Source organism: Ovis canadensis, chromosome X (genome assembly GCF_042477335.2).
Source record: "Ovis canadensis isolate MfBH-ARS-UI-01 breed Bighorn chromosome X, ARS-UI_OviCan_v2, whole genome shotgun sequence".
Taxonomy (NCBI): domain Eukaryota; kingdom Metazoa; phylum Chordata; class Mammalia; order Artiodactyla; family Bovidae; genus Ovis; species Ovis canadensis.
The window spans coordinates 97793678-97813585 of NC_091727.1; the positions used below are offsets into that span (position 1 = coordinate 97793678).

General features: G+C 43.8%; 1 protein-coding gene and 1 pseudogene across 6 annotated transcripts in view; both read left to right on the forward strand.

Annotated features, from left to right (window-relative positions):
• FGF13 (fibroblast growth factor 13) overlaps nucleotides 1-19908 on the forward strand; it is a 581564-nt gene that overhangs the window by 40948 nt on the left and 520708 nt on the right. The window lies entirely within an intron of this gene.
• The window catches only part of LOC138930100 (RNA polymerase II subunit A C-terminal domain phosphatase SSU72-like), a 114609-nt pseudogene continuing 103182 nt past the window's right edge, over nucleotides 8482-19908 (forward strand).

Sequence of the window (19908 nt, forward strand, 5' to 3'; positions counted from 1 at the left end):
CACTTTTTCTTGGAGTGGAGTTTCAAGACAATGTACCCTGTATCATTATAGCATGATCTTTGTAAAAATTTTATTTCAAATCGTGGTACAATACACATAATAGAAAAAAAAGTCTTAGCCATTTTGAAGTGTACAGTTCAGTAGTGCTAAGCATATTCACATTATTGTGCAAACAATCTCTAAAATGTTTTTATCCTGCAAAACTGAAACTATACCGATTAAACAAAAACTCCCCATCCTTACACCCGCCAGAGCCTGGAAATCACCTTCCTGCTTACTATTTATATGAGTTTGACTATTTTAGATAGTATGTATCTTTTTGTGACTGGCTTATTTCACTTAAGATAATGTCCTCAAGGAGCATCCATGTTGCAGGGTGTGTCAGAATGTAAATGTCCTCTTAAAAGGCTGAATAATATTCCACTGTGCATTTTATTAGGATTCTCCAGAGAAGGAATCAACAGGATATCTAGACAGAGATGGAGGACATTTATTATAGAAATAGGTTCATGTGGTTATAGTGGCCGAGAAGTCCCACAATCTACCATCTGGAAGATGGCGAACCAAGAAAGCCGATGGTATAATTCAGTCTGAGTGCAAAGGTTTCAGAACCAAGGGAGCTGATGATGTAACTCCTAGTCCAAGATGGAAGGCAGCGTGGTGGTGGTCTAAGTCCTGAACTTTGAAGGTCTGAGAACCAGGAGTTCGGATGTCCAAGGACAGGAGGGGGAGGACCTCCCAGCTCCAGAAGAGAGAGAATTTGCCTTTCCCCCACCCTTTTGTCATATTGGGGGCACTCAAGGGATCCAATGATGCCTGCCCACATTAGTGAGGGGAATCTTATGAACTCAATCTGATTCAAATGCTAACCTCATTCAGAGGCACCTTCATAGACACACCCCAAAATAATGCTTTACCAGCTAACTGGGCATCTCATAACCCAGCCAAGTTAACACATAAAATCAACCATCACATGTGTATGTATTGCATCTTCTTTTTCCATGTTGTCTGCTGAAGGACATTTGGGTTGCTTCTACCTTTTGGCTAATGCTGCTATGAACATGGGTGTTCATCTTTTGTTGTTGTTGTTTACCTGATGGGAGAAGTCTTTTTTTTTTTTTTTTTTTACTGTGGGGAGGGGTTCTCCGCCACATGGCCTGGGTGATCTTAGTTCCCCAACTGAGGATTAACCTGAAAGCACCGAGTCCTAACCACTGCACTGCCAGGGAATTCCCAGGAAAAGTTGTTTTGACATACTCGATTTGTTTCTTCAATCTTAGTCCTAGGTCATCAAAGTAACATGGTGAATAAAGTGAAGAAAGAGCCCAAACCATCAGGGGTCCTGAGGATGGAGGTGTTAATCCAAATGGCTTACAGGTTTGAGAACTATGAGAAGAGAGATTGGGGCTTTTCTTGGTCCTCTTCTGTCTATTTATTGTTTATGGTGTGGATTTTTTGTGCAGTGATGTTTTGGTAGAAATAATGGGGTTTCTCTGTGATGGCCTCCATGACCCTTCATCCCTGCATTGGGAGTGGACTGTGCCTTCCGGTGACCTTTTGCAGTTTATCTCCATTTCCTTTTTGCTTTGTTGTATGTCTCTCCCCTATACCATAAACTTCTTGAACTCAGAGACCCTGTCATTCATCTCTGGATGCCCAGTACCTAGGACAGAGCCTGGCCTACAAAGAAAATACAGTGAATGCTTATTTGAATAGAAATTTGACTTCTTCTGTCATTTGGAAAAACTTTAACTTCCTAGTTAGTCTTGGAACAATTTGACATTTTTATTTGTTTTTCTCTGTTTCTTTGATGTGTGAGACATGTCTTCTGTTCAGGAGCCCAAGTCAGGTTTAACTATGTGGCAATTAAGTTTTTTTCTTTTCCTCTCAATCCTTTGTGGGGAGTGTGAGAGACAGTTGCTAAATACTTGGCATGAAGTAGAGGAAATATCCAGGCAAGGACTTAAGTGTTGACCACTACGCCACCCCTCTGGGGCTCTTCCCTGGCTTTTAAGGGCCCTCATGGCTCAGACGGTAAAAAATCTGCCTGCAATGCAGGAGACCTGGGTTTGATTCCAGGGTAAGGAAGATCTCCTGGAGAAGGGAATGGTTACCCACTCCAGTATTCTGGACTGGAGAATTCCATGGACGGAGGAGCCTGGTGGGCTACAGTCCATGGGGTCACAAAGAGTCTAACACGACTGAGCGACTAACACATCATCGGCAGCCCCTTTGAGCATCTTCACTGGGCATCCTCTCTCCTCCCAGCCCCTCCAAAGATGGTTGGCATAGGTCTTGCATGTGGCTTTGGTTTGGGCAGCCAGTGTCGTGCGTGCTGTGTTTATACCCAGAGCACAGATTTCCCACTCTATATATTGGCTCCTAAGCCTTGTTTTTCATGCCTCCTACCATCTTCAAAACTCTCCCAAGCATCTTTATATGTTTCCTGAAATAGAAATGCCCCCATGTGGACTCCAGTTTCTAATAAAGGCCCTGAAAGTGAAAGTGCAAGTGACTCAGTCAAGTCCGACTCTTTCTCCCCAGGCCAGAATGCCAGAGTGGGTAGCCTTTCCCTCTGCAGGGGATCTTCTCAACGCAGGTATCAAACCCAGGTCTCTCACACTGCAGGCAGAGTCTTTACCAGCTGAGCCACCAGGGAAGCCCAAGAATACTGGAGTGGGTAGCCTATCCTTTCACCAGCAGATCTTCCTGATCCAGGAATTGAACCGAGGTCTCCTGCATGGCAGGTAGATTCTTTACCAGCTGAGCTACCAGGGAAGCCCTAGCTTTGTTTAATATATTCTGTTGTGAAGGCTCTACATTTGTTTAATATATTCTGTTGCCCATTGATGAGCAGAGAGCGTGCAGATACACTTATTGTCAGGTGATAGACAATGCTTTAGAAACACATGCCTGAGAATCTGGCCACCATTCATTCAGAGAGTACCAGCCATATGGCAGGCTCAGTGCCAGGCACTGCGGAGACACTGAGAAGGCAGAGAGTCGCTGTTGTCACTCCCTTGGAGCTGACAATGGGAAGGATGGAGAGCTGGGGAAGCTTGAAGAAAGGGTACTGATCTTGTTGAGTGGTAATTAATGGTGGGGACAATACCCTGATACCTGCAGGTAAGCAAGGGTTCCTGAGTTGATGAGAAGGAAGAAGAATGTCTTGGAAAGTGGGAATAGTACGTGCAGAGGCTGGCAGACAGTGAGAACAGGGCTTATCTTGAGAACCAAGAAGTGATGGGAGTTCAGGGTTCCTGGATCAGCAAGTCAACCTGGTGTCAGGCTAGGCCTTACGTGTGCCAAGTTACATTGCTCATGTGGCAGTGGACATTCATATTGATGTCCACCTCTTAAGAAGCAGTTTCAAAAATATCATTTCTCTCTGCGTTCACAAGCTGGTTCCCTGATTGTAAGAAATATATGAAAAGACAAATCACACAGAAGTCAAGCAGGCTCATAACAATATACGTGTTTAAATGCCTATTGTGAATTATGGGATACAGTCTTTTTAAATGAATAAAACTTGCTAGATTTTAAAGTAGAAGCTTCTTTGTTGTTGTTAATGTTGTTGTTGTTTTTTTTTTTTCCACCACCAAAATTTTGTTTCCATGGATCACCATATGGTCAATCCTTTTGCATACTTTTGCCTGCCACTCCCCTCTCTGGTAACTGCTCTTCTGTTCTCTATATCTATGTGTTACTGTTTAGTTTGCTCATTATTTTCTTTTTTGTTGTTGATTAGTTTTTTAGATTCCACAGATGATGGACATCATGTGGTATGTCTCTGACTTATTTCACTTAGCATAATGCCCTCAAGGTCTTTCCATGTTGTCACACATAGAAAGATTTTATCATTTTCATGTCTGGAAAGTATTCCATTGTATATGTATCACATTTTTCTTCATTTATCTGTTGATAGTCACTTAGGTTGCTTCCATATCTTGGCAATTGTAAATAATGCTGTTATGAACATAGGGGTGCATATATCTTTTTGGATTAGTGTTTTGTATTCTTTGGATACCCAGAAGTGGAATTGCTGGATCCTATCATTCTGAAGAAGATCAGCCCTGGGATTTCTTTGGAAGGAATGATGCTAAAGCTGAAACTCCAGTACTTTGGTCACCTCATGCGAAGAGTTGACTCATTGGAAAAGACTCTGATGCTGGGAGGGATTGGGGGCAAGAGGAGAAGGGGACGACAGAGGATGAGATGGCTGGATGGCCTCACTGACTCGATGGATGTGAATCTGAGTGAACTGCGGGAGTTGGTGATGGACAGGGAGGCCTGGCGTGCTGCAATTCATGGGGTTGCAAAGAGTCGGACACGACTGAGCGACTGAACTGAACCGATAGTAATTTTATTTTTAATTTTTGAGGAGTCTCTATATTGTCTTCCATAGTGGCTGTACCAATTTACATTCCCACCAGCAGTGCACAAGGGTTCCCTTTTCTCCACATCTTCTCCAACACTTGTTATTTTTTGTCTTTTTTATAGTAGCCATTCTGTGAGGTGTGAGGTGATATCTCATTGTGATTTAATTTATTCTGTGCTGCTAAGATCAGAGGCCTTGGAGTTTTTTGAATCGTTGTCTCAGTGATCAGAGATTCATATATGTGTTTGCAGTTATTAAAAAAATTGATAACAGGAGTGAGAACCTCAAAGCTATCCAGAATATGGATTATTTAGCAGTCAGATACTACCAGTCCAGAAAGCAGCTTAATTGACTTTATTCATACAGACTTTATTAGTACAAACTAATATGGCTAGTATCAATAGGTCATGATTTTTTATTAAGTCAAAAAAGACCGTTTGTATTTAACAAATAACATCATTCTTGAGAGTTTGGGGTATGGCCAGGCAGGAGGCAACTCATTTCTGACTCCAACTTACATCCATGGTGACTTTCAACTTCCACTTCAGCGGTTGCAGAAAAGTAAATATACTTTCACAAATCTTACCCAGAAGTTGCCACATAGAAATTTCAGGAGAGTTCCATGTATTTCACTCATCCATTCATTGAATGCGTGTTAGGTGTCATCTCTGTGTCAGGCTTGATTCTAGTTGCTGGTAATACAAAGGTGAACAAGCTACAGATGATCTCTTGCCCTCATAGGGCTCACAGTCTAGTGGGGAAGATACACAAGGCCAGAGTTGATGGAGATAAACACAGCGTGAGTAGTGCTGTAATAGGAGAAGCCCAGGGAGCAGTGCAAGCCCAGAGCAGGGCAGCTAACTCAGCTTGGAAAGGGCAGGGACGGCTTTCTGAGGAAGGAGACCTTTAACTGGGATCAGAAAAGTGTGTGATAAGTTAGCTGGGCAGAGAAGAAGGGAAAGAGAATTTCAAGCAACAAGAACAGCACATCTGAAGACAAAAAAGGGAGGGGATGGAGGGAAGGGAGAGGGGGAAGGAAAAGAAGAGGGATTGCAAAAATAAGTGTGAATAATTGAATAACATTCGTTATGACTAGAGAGGCATGGGGTGTACCTGGAAATGCAGGTGGGGCCAGTGCAGAAGGCATTGAGGGCTTTACCAGGATGAGGAGTTTGAATGTCATTTTTCAATGCATTGGGAAACCTTAGGAGGGTTGCATGGTGGAGAGCCTTGTGACCTGATACGTATTTTGAAAAGCTCTGGCTGCCTGGGAAAGCAGTAGGAAGCTGATGCAGTGGTCCAAGCTTAGACTCAGTAAGGTAGGAATGAAAATGGACGATGTCTAAAGATCTAAGGGCACTCTTCAAGGTAGGGAGGAGACTGGGTTTAATGTTAACAGTAATGAGTGGTCCATTTACATCTCATTTAATTAAGGGGGTGAGAGGAGTCCAGAATGACAACCCTCATATTTCTGGAACCCACTTCCATCTCTAGTACTTAGGAAGTATGTGATTGGACAGCATCACTTCTCTCTGAATCTCCTTCTCTTCATCTCTTTAAGTTTCCCCAATGTGACTGCAGAACTGTTTTCAACTGTGATTGATAATGACCTTAATATCATATCATTTACTTCTAAGGTATATAGCAGACCCTCAGCAACATTGGGCAAATAAATGAACTGACATTGGTCAGCCACCCCTCATTTCTTATGCAGGCTCAGTTTCTGCTTAGGTGCATGTTAGCACATTTGGTCTCTCTTATCTACAGTGTACTGATGTAAATATTATTTTAAGATGAGGACTAGACCAGTCAAAAGTGGAACTCAAACCTTAGAGGACCTCATGTGTGTCATAATGTTCCACATATTGCACCGCTACCTGAGGACTGCTTTGCTGGTATCATTTATTATGTGCTTTATTGTTAGCTTTTTTTAGCCTCACTGCATGGCATGCCAAACTTCCCTGACCAGGGATTGAACCTGCACTCCCTACAGTGGAAGCGTGGAGTCTTAACCACTGGACCACCAGGGAATTCCTTGCTTTGCTATTATCTTGCCTTTCTTTATTTAATGAAAGAGAAAATCACTTCAGAACTTCATACCAACATTCATGTCTGTAATATGTAGAGGATAATGCTAGATCCTGACTTAAGATTTAAGGGTGCTGTAATTAACAAGAAAATAGCTTTTGAGCATCTAGTGTTTATAATAGACCATTCCCCTAAGAACTTAATGGTGGTTGTTATTGCAGGTGGGCTAAGACAGAGAAGCCCCTGAAGAGCTCTTTCAGAGAGTCTGTGTCCTGGCTGTGGTATATATACTTACTGTAGTGATGGTGTGGGCTGGACCGGGCTGGTGGGCTATAGCTGTGCTGGGAATCCCCCTGCTTATTCCAGAGGAGAGACTTCGCTCTGCAGTATCACACAACATGGTCTTGTTTCAGAAATGCCAGATGTAAAACCAAAGCTACAACTGGTAAGAAGCTCATCCCAGGTCAAGGGAAATACATGGGCATTGGTAATACTATTGACAAAGGCTAAATTTTAAGGTCAATACTGTGAAGTCACTCTGCTGTGGAATCAGGGGATTGGTGTCTTCTGAAGAGAAGAAAGAAAGGCTGGTATCAGATAGTGGATTGAAAGAAATACTTCCTTATGGACAAGTGTCCAAGTATATAAAGTGAGATGAACTTCTAGCAAAACAAAATTTTATAGAGTTCATGGATTTTGTGATTTTTGCCATAATGAATAAATATCATCTTTTGCTATTTTCTTATTGTTTTTAGAAAATAGCTATTGGGACTTCCCTGGTGGTCAAGTGGTTAAGACTCTGAGCTTCCAGTGCAGGGTGTGTGGGTTTTATCCCTGGTCTTGGAATTAAGATTGCACATGCTGCATAGTTCAGCCAAAAAATAAAATACATATTAAAAATAAATAAATACAATCTATCCATTAAAAAAGGATTTTTTTTTTAAATAAAGAAAATAGGTATCGCCAGCCCCTGGAGGAAGGCATGGCAACCCACTCCAGTATCCTCGTCTGGAGAATCCCATGGACAGAAAAGCCTGGCAGGCTACACGCCATGGGGTCGCACAGAGTTGGACATGACTGAGCAACTAAGCACAGACACACACACACACACACACACACACACACACACAGGTTGAACAAGTGTCACAGTGTACTCAGCAAACCCTGGCCCTGTGGCTCGTCCAGGCTTGGCCCCTGTGAGATATGAATTCTGTATCACTGAGTCTCATTTGATGAGTTTTCCTCCAGTACTAAACAAAGTTAGTACAGGTACTGCCCAGGGCCAGTTTCACCTGTGTGTGAACTAGAGCTAAATCCTTTACATTGAGGCTCTAATGGTGAGAGTTGTCCCAATAAAGTGTCCTGGAACATGTGTCTTGAGTGCTTCCTTTGAAGAAGACTAAGTCAGAAATGCTTAGTTGAAGAAATAAAGAAGTGTGTTCTTTCTGAAGTAAGGGTTCAAGTTGGTATGGAAAAATTTTGTTTAACTTGGAAAGCAAGGATTTTCTGTATAACATTCATCCACCAAATACATATTGAGTATGTGCTGTGTGCTAGGCAGTGTTCAGGCAGAGGTGATGGAGCACCAACTAGAACTGAGATCCCCGCCCTCCTGAGCTTACACTGCTGTGCGCATGTGCATGTATGTATATGTGTATGTGTATGTTGGGGGGACATACAACACACAGAATGGTGGCAGTCGGAGTTGTGTTTTTTTTTTTTTTTTTTTTACTGAGGTCCTTTCTGCATTCCTGGATACATTCTGGGAAGCAGAATTTCAAATGTAATCTACGGTTAATTTGAGTCTGTAAAGTACACAAAGAGCTTTTTAAATTGCAGTCTCTAAAGCGTGTGTATGTGCATACATATAATAGCCACATGGATTAGATTGGTCCGTACTGGTTTTTACATCTGCTTTGGTGTTGAAAACCACTTGCTGATTTGCAGATGCAAGCATGCCAAGTTTTCGTTTCTGCAGAATGCCTGAACCATTCTGATATCTTGAAAGAAGAGCATCTCCTGGGTCTGGAGATCAGCTGGACTCTGACTCCTGAAGTTCAGAAGGAGTGGCAGCCATGAAACCAGCTGCTCCTAAGGACCTGAAAGGGATGGGGAGAGCAGTGTTGGGCCACTTACCTGGAGTAGTGAATGGAACAGAGGTTCTTGGTTAGTATTCACTGTGAGTTAATGTTGGGACTAGTCAGTGCAGATTTTTCTTCCTCTCTCCACAGTGCTGTGCTTAACCCTTGCCTCTGGCCAGTAGATTAGGAGGGAGGACCCAGTAGGTCTAGAGAGGGGAGCTGATCCTACCGTGGGGAGACTACCAACCCAAAGTGAGAAGTGGTTGCTCCAGCCTCTCTTGAACAAGATCCAGGCGTATGATACCTGTTGAGTGTGACCCGCCTGCTGATATATGTGACGGAGTAGGGAATGGGTGTATGGGTTCAGGCTGCAGATCAACCAAGTGTTCATTAGTTATATAAAGATTCGAATAGGATGGGGGTAGGGAGGAGGGAATGCAGTGTGTTTGTGGAAAGAAGACAGGAAATGAGTGCCACTGGGTGAGCCTCTTTGTCTCCCTGGGTCTTAGTTTCCTGAGCCTGTACAATGAGAATAATAATATGATGCACCTACCAAACCTTGTTGGAGAATAAAACGAGATATGCATGCACGCAGGTGAATGAGATGTGGGCATGAATGCAGGTGTAGCACTGTAGCTATTGAGCATGCCTTTAGAACTGGTTTTTCCCTACACGGCCTTTATTGGTGGAAGATTGTTCAGCCATACAAATGACACGTGGCCTTTTGTCAGGAAATGCCCCCAAATTAGCGTTATTCACATTTGAAGTCATCTATTGGCTTCCTAAGTGTTCATCTCCCAGATAATTTCATTTTAACACCTTCTCCACTGCACCCCAAGGGAACCAGTGGACAATTTACTGTTGACAAATAAAAGATAATGTACTGTGAAAGCGACAGGTGCAGATCAGCAGGAGAACTGTCATTCAGTGATGGAAATACTATAGAACGTTTAATACTATATGTACTAGAACAATATGCAATTTTGAAGAAGCAACCTTATGACATTTCAATTTATTTTACAGAAAAGATTGATGGTCCTGTTGAAGTCCAGAGTTTGGATGTTTCTCACTGAGGACAATTGAGCATATTTAGCATTTGCCTTCCAGTGTGGCCTTTCAGGCCTGACCCTTTGATATTTAAGCGAAGGTCCCCCCTAAGACTGCTCACCAGAGTAACTTTTGCCATGTGGACCTTTAACATCTCATAATAAAGAGATAATAGGTTACAGTGGTGAAGTGTGCAGAGCTTGTGCCTTAGTTTTCTCATCTATAAAATGGGAATAACAATAATACCTACTTCATTGGGTTGCTGTGTGGATTAAATCATTTAATTTATATAACACTAAGAATAGTGACACACATATAGTGAGCACTATATAAATATTTGCTACTGTTGTTATTGTCACTGATGATAAACTCTCATCACTGAGACTAGATTGGCTTAGAGGGTTTCTGTCTAAAGGAAAAGTCTGAATAAAGTCTGGATTGTGTTAGAGAAGGAAGAGGAGATGATAATGAAATTCCATTCAGTAAGTAACCAACAACATCTGCCACAAATGTTCTTCCCCATCTCACCCACTGGGCAAAGCCCTTCAGGTCTCTTCAAGGCCCACTTCAAACATCCACCCTCCCTACCTTCTCCCTAAACCAAGCAGATGATTCCCACTGCAATTGCAGCACTTTATCCAACAGATGATGTCGTTTATCACACTGTGTTCTATTACCTGTTAATGGTCTGTCTCCCTCACAGGCCATGGGCTCTGGGAGAGGGGGGACTGGTATAATCAGAGCATAGTACCCTGGTGCACAGCAGATGCTCAGTTCGAGCTTGTGGGTTGGCAGACGGGAGCTGGGCAGGCCATTTCTCTTTCAGGGCTGCCCTTCCTTTTGGTTGCTGCCTTCAAGATTAGACAAGAACAAGCACCAAGTGCCTACGATCTGCTGTGGGGCCAGAGCCCCGCGTCTCTGCAGCAGACAGCTGGACCTAAAGAAGGCCATTGGCGTGACCAAGGTGGGCGGCGGGGGCATTGCTGGGGCAGGAGGGCAGAGAAGAGGCAGCTGGAATGACAGTCCATCTCTGCCTTCTTGAGGTGGGGGTAGGGGTGCTTTCTCTGAGCCCCCCAGCTTGACTGAGTTCATCGAGGGCAGGGCTGGTCTCTCTATGGCCTTCTCAGGAGCCCCCAGACAGACTAGCTGCTGCTCCTCCAATGTGTTCATAAGGGGTTTTATTGCATAATAGGGCTTCTCTTGTGGCTCAGCTGGTAACGAATCTGCCTGCAATGTGGGAGACCTGGGTTCGATTCCTGGGTTGGGAAGATCCCCTGGAGAAGGGAAAGGCTACCCACTCCAGTATTCTGGCCTGGAGAATCCCATGGACTGTATATATAGTCCATGGGGTCACAAAGAGTCGGACAGGACTGAGCAACTTTCACTATTGCATAATAAATAACTAATAATAGTACATCAGCCATGGTGTGTTTGCCTGTCTGTTCCTCCATAGACCGTGAGCCGCAGGACGGCAGGGACTCTCTTGGTTCTGAGGAGCAGCCTGGGGTCAGTGGCTGTTGGGCAAGTCAAAAACAGAATCGCTTTATCTTTCTGCTGCTACTTGAGCAGTCTGCTTGAATACTGTGGAAAAGCGTATCCCGTTATTTATCAGCCATCTTTGTTGTTTTAACTTGCAGAATACTGTGGAACCATTCTCTCTCTCATTGGGCACCTGGTCCATAGGAGGGCTTCAGTGAACGCTTGGTGAATTGACTGGTACTTGAAAGCAGCACGGCCAAAGAGTTCTATTTTCTGGGTGACCCTGGGGGCAGGAACACACAGCAGCAGTCTTTTACATAGTAGTCTCTTGGGGAGGGGTCAATGTGCAGGCTGTGCAGTTTAGAAGGGGTCGGGGCGGTGACCACACTGGGTCACACAGTCATCAGCTAAATCAGGCGGCCTCATTGTGCACAATCTTCGAGTGCATCTGAATTGCGTGTCCACCCCATTGTAAGGCTGATGCACATATGGTGACCATATCTTGTTTGAGATCCTCTACTTGAGAAATTAAGGAAGCATATGGTATCTGCTAGAATGAGATTCTTCATCCAAGAGAAACAGAACTAAGAAACAAATTTAAACCCTAGTAGTTCAGAAAACTCAATTTCTGGATAGTAGAATTTTCACAGTGACCACTCAGGCTTGGAGCAATTTGTGCATGGAATGCCCTTAGGGAACGTGAATTCTAGAAGATCATCTTTTAGCTAAGTGCCCAGCACTGGTGCCAGTCTTTGTAAGGAATTTCCTCTGTTGATATAAGACCTGCTCCTTGTCCCCAAAGAGGTTGCATTCTCATTGACCTTGGGAGGTTATGTCTGAAATGAAAACAGTGAGCAGCTTGGAAGGTTAGAAACCATAAAGCCCAGCTGTCCATTTTGTACCCTGAGGTGGGAAGGTGGGAAGCCTCTGTGAAGGGGAGAGACTGGGAGGAGACCAATCAGGGGAGCAGAAAGTGCAGTCCAGGTAGGGGCAAGGGGGAGACAGGGATGGAAGTAAAAATGATTGTGAATTGCTGATGGGTCCAGCCTGAAGGGAGCTTCATTCATTCCTCAGGTATAATTCATTTGATCAGCTGCTTTGAGCTCAGCTCTGTGCTGCATGCAAGAGAACAGAGACAGATGGGATGTTGTTGCTGCTCTTGGTACCTATGGGGACGCCCAGGGAGTGTGTTCCTTTACTCATCAGCCATTCATGCTTTCATCAGGCATCTCATAAAGGTCTCATTTGCGTCTCACTCCAGTGCTGGATGCTGGACATACAAAAATAAATCCAACCAAAGAAGTCCAGGACCCTCTGTCTTCTAGCTGGACACATATTAAAGCATACAATCAGCCATTTACCATTTGCCAAGTGCTTTATCACAGAAGAGGCAGGTTGCATACCTCAGAGCAATCCTGCGAGGTTGTTCCCATTATCCCATCTCCTGGATTAGAAAACTAAGGTGCAGAGACATTAATCAGTTTGCCTGTGTTCATGCTACTAGGAAGCAGCTGAGCTAGAACATGAACCCACTTCTGGATGTTTTTCTTTATGTCCTGGAATCGCAGGACTGCCTGACTTGGAACTGTATGACCAGAAATAAAGTTTGAAATCTGATGGTCTGTGGAAAGAGGTGCATCTTTTCCTAAAGAAATGAAAGAATGATTTCTCTGAATGGGAAAATTGCTGCCAACTTAGATAAAGTTATGAAAAGTTTGAAGACATGTCATGGGAGGGGACCATGTCTGGGTGCGTCACTATACTAGTCCACTATGAGATGCTCTCCCTGGGTCTGCTGTCATTTCCTGCTGTTCTTTCTTGCCTAGGAGCTCAGATGCAGAGGACTGCCTCCTGAGGACCAAGGTAGTCTTAATATTTGGAGAGGACTTTGAATAAAAATGAGAACTTACCAGGCCTTAACCCTCATCCTTCCATTCAAAACTCTTCCCGTTCACACTGCTCTCAGGGTCGCTATGATCCATTTCTTTCCCAAATGACCAATGCTAGGCTGCCAACAGGCAAACCAGTTAGCATCATGGAATACTGATCATAGAGTTAAATGTTCTGAAAGTAAAACTATTGTGAAAAAGTCGCTTGTGGTGTCTTTCGCTTGCATGTGTCAATTCTAGATCTTGTTGGCTTGCAATTTATACATGTATTTTAAAAAGAAAGACTCTGTTAGGTGGTTTGTGTGATAGATTTCTCTTTCTCTTTCCTCCTTTACTTCCATTACCTCCCTTCTTTCTATTCTTTTTTCCTTTCTTCCTTCCACTAAGTCAATAATTTTATTTATTTTTTTAAATAATTTTAATATAAGGAAATATATATAGGATTTAGGAGAAGGAAATGACAACCCACTCCAGTATTCTTGCCTGGAGAATTCCATGGACAGAGGAGCCTGGTGAGCTACAGTCCATGGGGTCACAAAGAGTCGGACATGACTGAAGTGACTTAGCACATATAGGATTTAGATCATCAGTGTGCAATTTAATTCCTCATGCTTTGCTACAATCAGAGGACAAAGTAGGGAGATAACTGGAATGGGTTTGTGGCCAAGAATGAAAGGCATGATTATAGACCTGACACCAAAATTATGATTATAGACCTGACAACCAAATTATGCAGATTGAGACCACATGAAACACATGGTATAATGTTTTTGTAGCGTGGTTCACTTGATCTTTCTCTGAAGCACTTAGATCTGAAGCTGACTGAAAAAATTGTATATCTGGTAATGACATTCTGGACCTGGCCACCTTGAGGTTTTCATGAAGAGTGTCAAACTTTGCAATAGTGTGCAAATTCCTGTTGTGACAAGATGGTGTGGAGTGTGGGCCTATAGCTCTCCATTTTTGATGGGATGGTTGGCATGTTCTCTTGAAAATACCTGTATAGAACTCAGCCACATTCTCTCTGGGCCTGTTAGAGCCAAAGAATTAGAAATGTGGACGGGTGTGGAAGTCTCCCCTGGCAGTCTGGTGTCAGTGGTGGTTACCCCATCCTTTCTTTCTATTTTCCTTGTCATCATCCTAAGCTTGGTGACCTCAGAGATCAGCCCAGCTCTCTACAGTTGAAGGGACTGAGGCTGGGAGAAGATGAAGGACTCGCCAAGGTTTTGTGGTGTAGCAGAACAGAGCTTCTGGAATTGCTTTCCAACACTCATATCAGTTGCTCTTTAAAACAGTTGGATGAGGTAGGCGGTGCAGGTTGTTTTGTTCCATTGTGCACAGGAGATATTGGAGAGCCAGGGAAGTTACACTGCTTGTTAATGGTCCAAGAGATAGTTAGGAGCATTGCTGGGACTAAAGCCTAAATCTTCTGATTTCTAGTAGGACACCATCATGCCTCTGAATCCTTTTCTTTCAGAGCAGACATTTCTGTTGTGTTGAGTTTGGCAAAGGTACTTCCTACGTTGTTTTTTGACACTACTATTCACTGGCTTTTGCAAATTGCCTTAGATTGGTTGTTATCTATTTAAATTGGTAAGTGTTTTGTTTCTCTGCCTTAGTCCATTCGGGCTGCTGTGAGCACAGTGCCACAGACTGGTGGCTTATAAATAAGAGACATTTATATCTCACAGTCTTGGAGACCAGAAGCCGAAGATCAGGGTGCCTGCACAGTTGGGTGAGGGCCCTCTTCCGGTTGCAGATGCTTTGCATTGTACTCACAGGGCAGAAGGGGTGAGGGAGCTTTCTGGTGTCTCTTTATAAGTAAGGGCACTGACATCATTCATGAGGGCTCTGTCCTCATGACCTAATCACTTTACAAATGCTTCACCTATGACTGTCGCCTTGGGGGTATTTGATGATAGCAGAAAAACACACAACTTGTAAGTGTGTTTTATCTGGGGACCTTATTGAGGATGAAACCCAGGGAGACTGCTTCTCAGAGAACTTGAGGAACTGCTCTGAGGAGGTAAGGGAGGAGCCAGGATATATAGGAGTTTTTGTTGGGGAACAAGAAATCTTTCAGTTAGAATTCAAAACATTAGGCTAATCACAAAAAAAAAACCAGACATCTCAAGTGAATGATTTTAGTGCTTTTCTATGTGGGAGAAGTTGCAATTGTGGGCTCATTGAAGTTATTCTTTAGAATATGCATCTTAACCTTCTAGGGCCAGTATCCTGGCTTTTTCTCCATCTGCAATTCCCCTCAGGGCTCACCATGGGTGGAGGGGGGAGATGGTTGCAGTCAGCGGCTGGTGGGTTGGTGACTGGCAGCATTCTTTGTTAACTGGAAAGGCAGGCAATGGTTTATGGCCCCAGCATTAAGTTGTGAACATATGAGTTTTGGGGGGACACAAATATTCAGACCATTGTTGTCATTCAAGCGCTCAGCCATGTCCAACTCTTTGCAACCCCGTGGACTGCAGCACACCAGGCTTCCCTGTCCTTCACCATCTCCTGGAGCTTGCTCAAATTCATGTCCATTGAGTCAGTGATGCCATCCAACCATCTTGTCCTCTGTTGTCCCCTTCTCCTGCCCTCAATCTTTCCCAACATCAGGGTCTTCAGACCATAGCAGTAATTATATCATTATCTGAGGACTGGGGATAGATAGATTTTATACCTCTCTTGAATCCCCCTTATACCTGTGCACACTTGATGAATATTTGTTGATAGACTGATAGTAGAATTCAACAGGGGACTGGTGTATGTGTAACATAAATCTGAAAATTATGTCTTTTGGTTCTTGGCGCAGGATTAAAAAAAAATCACGAGTAATAAAATTTGCAAGTCTCCTAGCCTAATCAGGTGTTATGTAAAATATGTATCTTGATTTGAGAAAATCTGTCTGCCAGCAGATTCTGACTGCTGGAACATGAATATACAGGTTAATTTTTGGTTGCACCATTCTGGCAATGGGGCTGGTGGAACACCATCTACATTATTCACAGAGCTTTCTGGTGTCTGCCAATAGTGAACATGTTGATCCTGTTTCTCCTTCAAAGATTTCTGTCTTATGGGCTTTGTGCAGAAGTCTCACTGAGTAACAACCTCCATAAACCAGAACCTTGAAAACCAAGAATGGATCAAATACCTGGTTTGGGCTAAGAGCCAAGAAACTGGAAGCCAGATTAAGCAAGGGTGAAAAATGGAGAGAGGGCAGGAGGAAGGAAGACATGGCAAGTGTAAGCTATGTGAGCAGGAGTCTGGCACAGGATCCATGTGGAATCAGGACAATGCTGCTGTGGGCCTGGCGGATTGTCCTCCCCCCACATGACCTGCTGGACAGAAAGAGTTGAGTTCCTTTGCTGAAACTGCCCTTCAGCCTGCTGCGCAACTAGCCCCCAAACCATCGGATTAATCAGAGAACTTTCTACTCAAATTGAATTTGATATTAAAGGCCTTCCCAGGTGGCTCAGTGGTTTAGAATCTGCCTGCCAAGCAGTAGACATAGATTTGATCCCTGGGTCGGGAAGATTCCCCCCTGGAGAAGAGAATGGCAACTGACTCCAGTATTTTTGCCTGGGAAATCCCAGAGACAGAGAGGAGCCTGACACTAGAGTCCGTGGGGTCGCGAACAGTCAGACACAACTTAGCGACTGAACAGCAAAGTAAAATAACCACTTTAAAACCATTTCCACTGTTTATGAAAGTGTATAGGATATTTATGGACCAGTAGGGAATTTAATACCAGTGAAATACAAGTGCAGAGTCATATCTGAGTTTTTATGTTGGGATCATATCTTGACTGAAGCTCGTTTTAAACAACTCTAAATAAATTTAGGACCCACTGGGGGCAAAACACATCTTAGGTATACCTAAAGTTTCAGTTTGTTTTTTTTTTTTTTTTTGACAGGAAAGAGTACCAGTCAAATTGAACACTTAGAAAGGAAAATAATAGAACAATGCATATTCTTCACTCTTTGAAAAGTTTATGAATCAGTGAATGTCAAAACAATATCATAATCTCAATGTAGGGAAGATAATGCATTGTTTTCTTGAATAAAGTCATTAGCATTCTAACTTATTCATTCATTTGGAAATCACATATTGACAAGGAAATACTTAGCATGATATTTCACAGGACTGGGACAGGGCCTCAGGCCTACCTGGGAAGCTGTTGAATAATGGGCTTTATGTTTTAGAAAAAAGCTTTGAAGGAAGTCCCTGGTGGCCCAGTGGTTAGGACTCTGTACTGTCACTGTCCAGGGCCCAAGTTCGATCCCTGATTAGGGAACTAAAATCTTCCCAGAAGCCATGCTGTGTGGCCACAAAACAAACAAACAAACAAACTGAAGAAGAAGAAGAAAAAAAAGCTTGGATTTAGATAAAAAGTTGAATTTGTTCTGTTTACAAAGTAACAGTCATTAAGAAAGAGCATAAGGAGACCAGCAGGTAGACAAGACAGCAAGGCAGAGCTTGGATTGGGACGCGGATCTGTAGATGCCCTGTTCCTGCTGAAGACACGTTATCATCTATTCTGGGGGCTGGGTTAGAACCTCAGATAGAACCTTCCTAGGCCTTCTCCTCCCCACAGTTTCTTGCACTTATTTGTTTCACAAGCTTTTTCCACATCCTTTGGGGACTCTGTTGTACGAGCTAGAAGAAATTAGGCATCTAATAATAGTTTTCTTAAGGAGGAGAAAGGAGCACAGTCTAGAATTTGCATTTTCACACGTTTCTAATATGGATTCTTCTTTTAAAAACAGCCCCGAGAGTGGATCTTTATTCTTTCATCAAGCTCGCACCGGGCACCCACTGTCAGCTCCAGGGACACAAAGATGAATGAGATGCACCCTGCATGCCGGGAGCTCCCAATCTAGTAGGCCCCATGGGATGAGACACAAATAATAAAGACACCATCGGGGCCTCAGGGCAGAAGGAAACTGACTCCTGCTGGGAGGCTCCTGGCAGAGGGGCACTGGGAGCTGGTCCTGACTGCTTGGTGGAAGCTGGGGGAAGGCAGAGGGGGCTGTCAAAGGGTTGAGAAAGCATGTGATGTGGTGGCTGACAGTGACAGGTCAATTTTTCTTGGAGGGTGTGGAAAGGCAAAGGTATAGGAAGGGAAATGATGGGAGGTGTGTTTAGTGATGTCACCTGAAGCCAGATTGGTCAGGACAGCCTTGAATGTCAGGCCAAAGTCTTTATAGGCAGTGCTAAGACATGTCCAGAGGATTAGCTAAGCAGTCTCACAGAGAGCTGTTTACAGCATCTTATGGCAAGAAACACTATAGAAATGAGTGTGAGATGGTTGGGATCACAGAGGAGGGAACCATTAAGCTGCTGAGGAGTGGAAGCAGAGGCATGGTCCTCCAAGCATCATCCAGGTGGTGACATTTAGCTTGAGCCTTGAGGGATGGATATGAGTTCCCCGGGTAAGGAGTTGGGGAATGGGATACCAGGCAGAAGGAACAGCACCTGCAAAGTCTGTGAGAGCATGCCATGCTGAGGACTGGAGATGACTTGTGGGTAGCCATATGGAAAGAGGGCAGAGAGCAGATGGCAACAGACTCGGTAGGCCTTGGTGAGCTGCTTGCACTGAAAGGCCAAGTGCAGAAAGGAGGTGTGATCAGATTTGTGGTTTAGAGACAGCACCCTTGCCATGATAAAGAGGATGCTTTGGCTCAGATGACAAAAGCTTAGCTTTCTGGAAGGGAATGGCCATGGGCCCCAAACACGTAAACAATGTTTTGGGGCTTAGAGTCCAGGATAGACTTGAAGAGTGGACTGAAAGGATTTAGGGGAATAGCTTTTATACTTAACTAGCACTGTAGTTGTAGCAATAGGACTCTGGTTTCAAAGGAAATCTTATAGGAACCCCTCCCTGCTGCCCAGTAAGGGAAACTGGCCTTCTGCAGGTGGGTCTGGGGACAGGCAGCCAGGTCTCTTTCAGAGGCTCTTACCGCTCCTGCTGGCTCTCTGGCCAGGTGTTTGGGTTGGTTTTGAACACCCAGGATCACCATAAATCCCAAAGCATTCTCAACAATTTTCCCACTCCCATCAGGCTGAATTTGTGAAAAATGTCTTGGAGATCTAGGAAGAAAGCAGGGGTAAAAGACGCCTCTAGGCCAGAGGGGAACGAGGCAAACAGGAGGTAGGGCCTGGGTCTGGGGCCCAGTGGGGCTGAAGTCCAGACGGTGCTCTTTCACATGGGAGCCTTTTTCTAATTCACACCAGGAAGCTGCATATTTGGAAAGACAGTGCGAGGAGAGGGTGAGAAGCAAGAAACAATTTAAGAGTTGGAATTGAATTCAAGTCCCTGCCCCACCCTTACCAGATGTGTGATCTTGCATAACTTCCCTAATCTCTTGGAGCATCAAGTTCATTATCAGCCAAACACAAAATAATACTACTGTCTCCTTCAAAGAGATTTTATGAAGATGGAAGCAGAGAATTTGTGTCAAGTGCCAGCCACGTATTAAGTGACGGAAGCATTTTGGCTATTAATGTCCTTATTTGAAATCAGAAGAACATCTACTTAATGACAGCAGTGGCTTTAGACTTCAGATCTGGATAAATTTCTCTTTACTAAGAAAGAGCTCCTCTCAGTTCAACGACATAAACGTTGTTTATTTTTAGTTGTGTCTCACTAGGGGAATTCAAAGAATTAACACCAGCCCTGGTTTAAAAAAAATTAGAAGGAAATATTTCAGATATAAAAATGGTATGAAGAATGATTGAGGGAGGGACTTCCATGGTTGTGCCATGGATAAGAATCCACCTGCCAGTGCAGAGAACTCGGGTTCGATACCCAGTCCAGGAAAATCCCACATGCTGAGGGGCAACTAATCCCCCGTGCCACAACTGCTGAAGCCTGTGTGCTCTAGAGCCCATGCTTCACAACAAGAGAAGCCACCACAATGAGAAGCCTGAGCACCGCAACTAGAGAAAAGCCCATGCAACAACGAAGACAGCACAGCCAAAAATAAATAAATAAAAACTTAAAAAA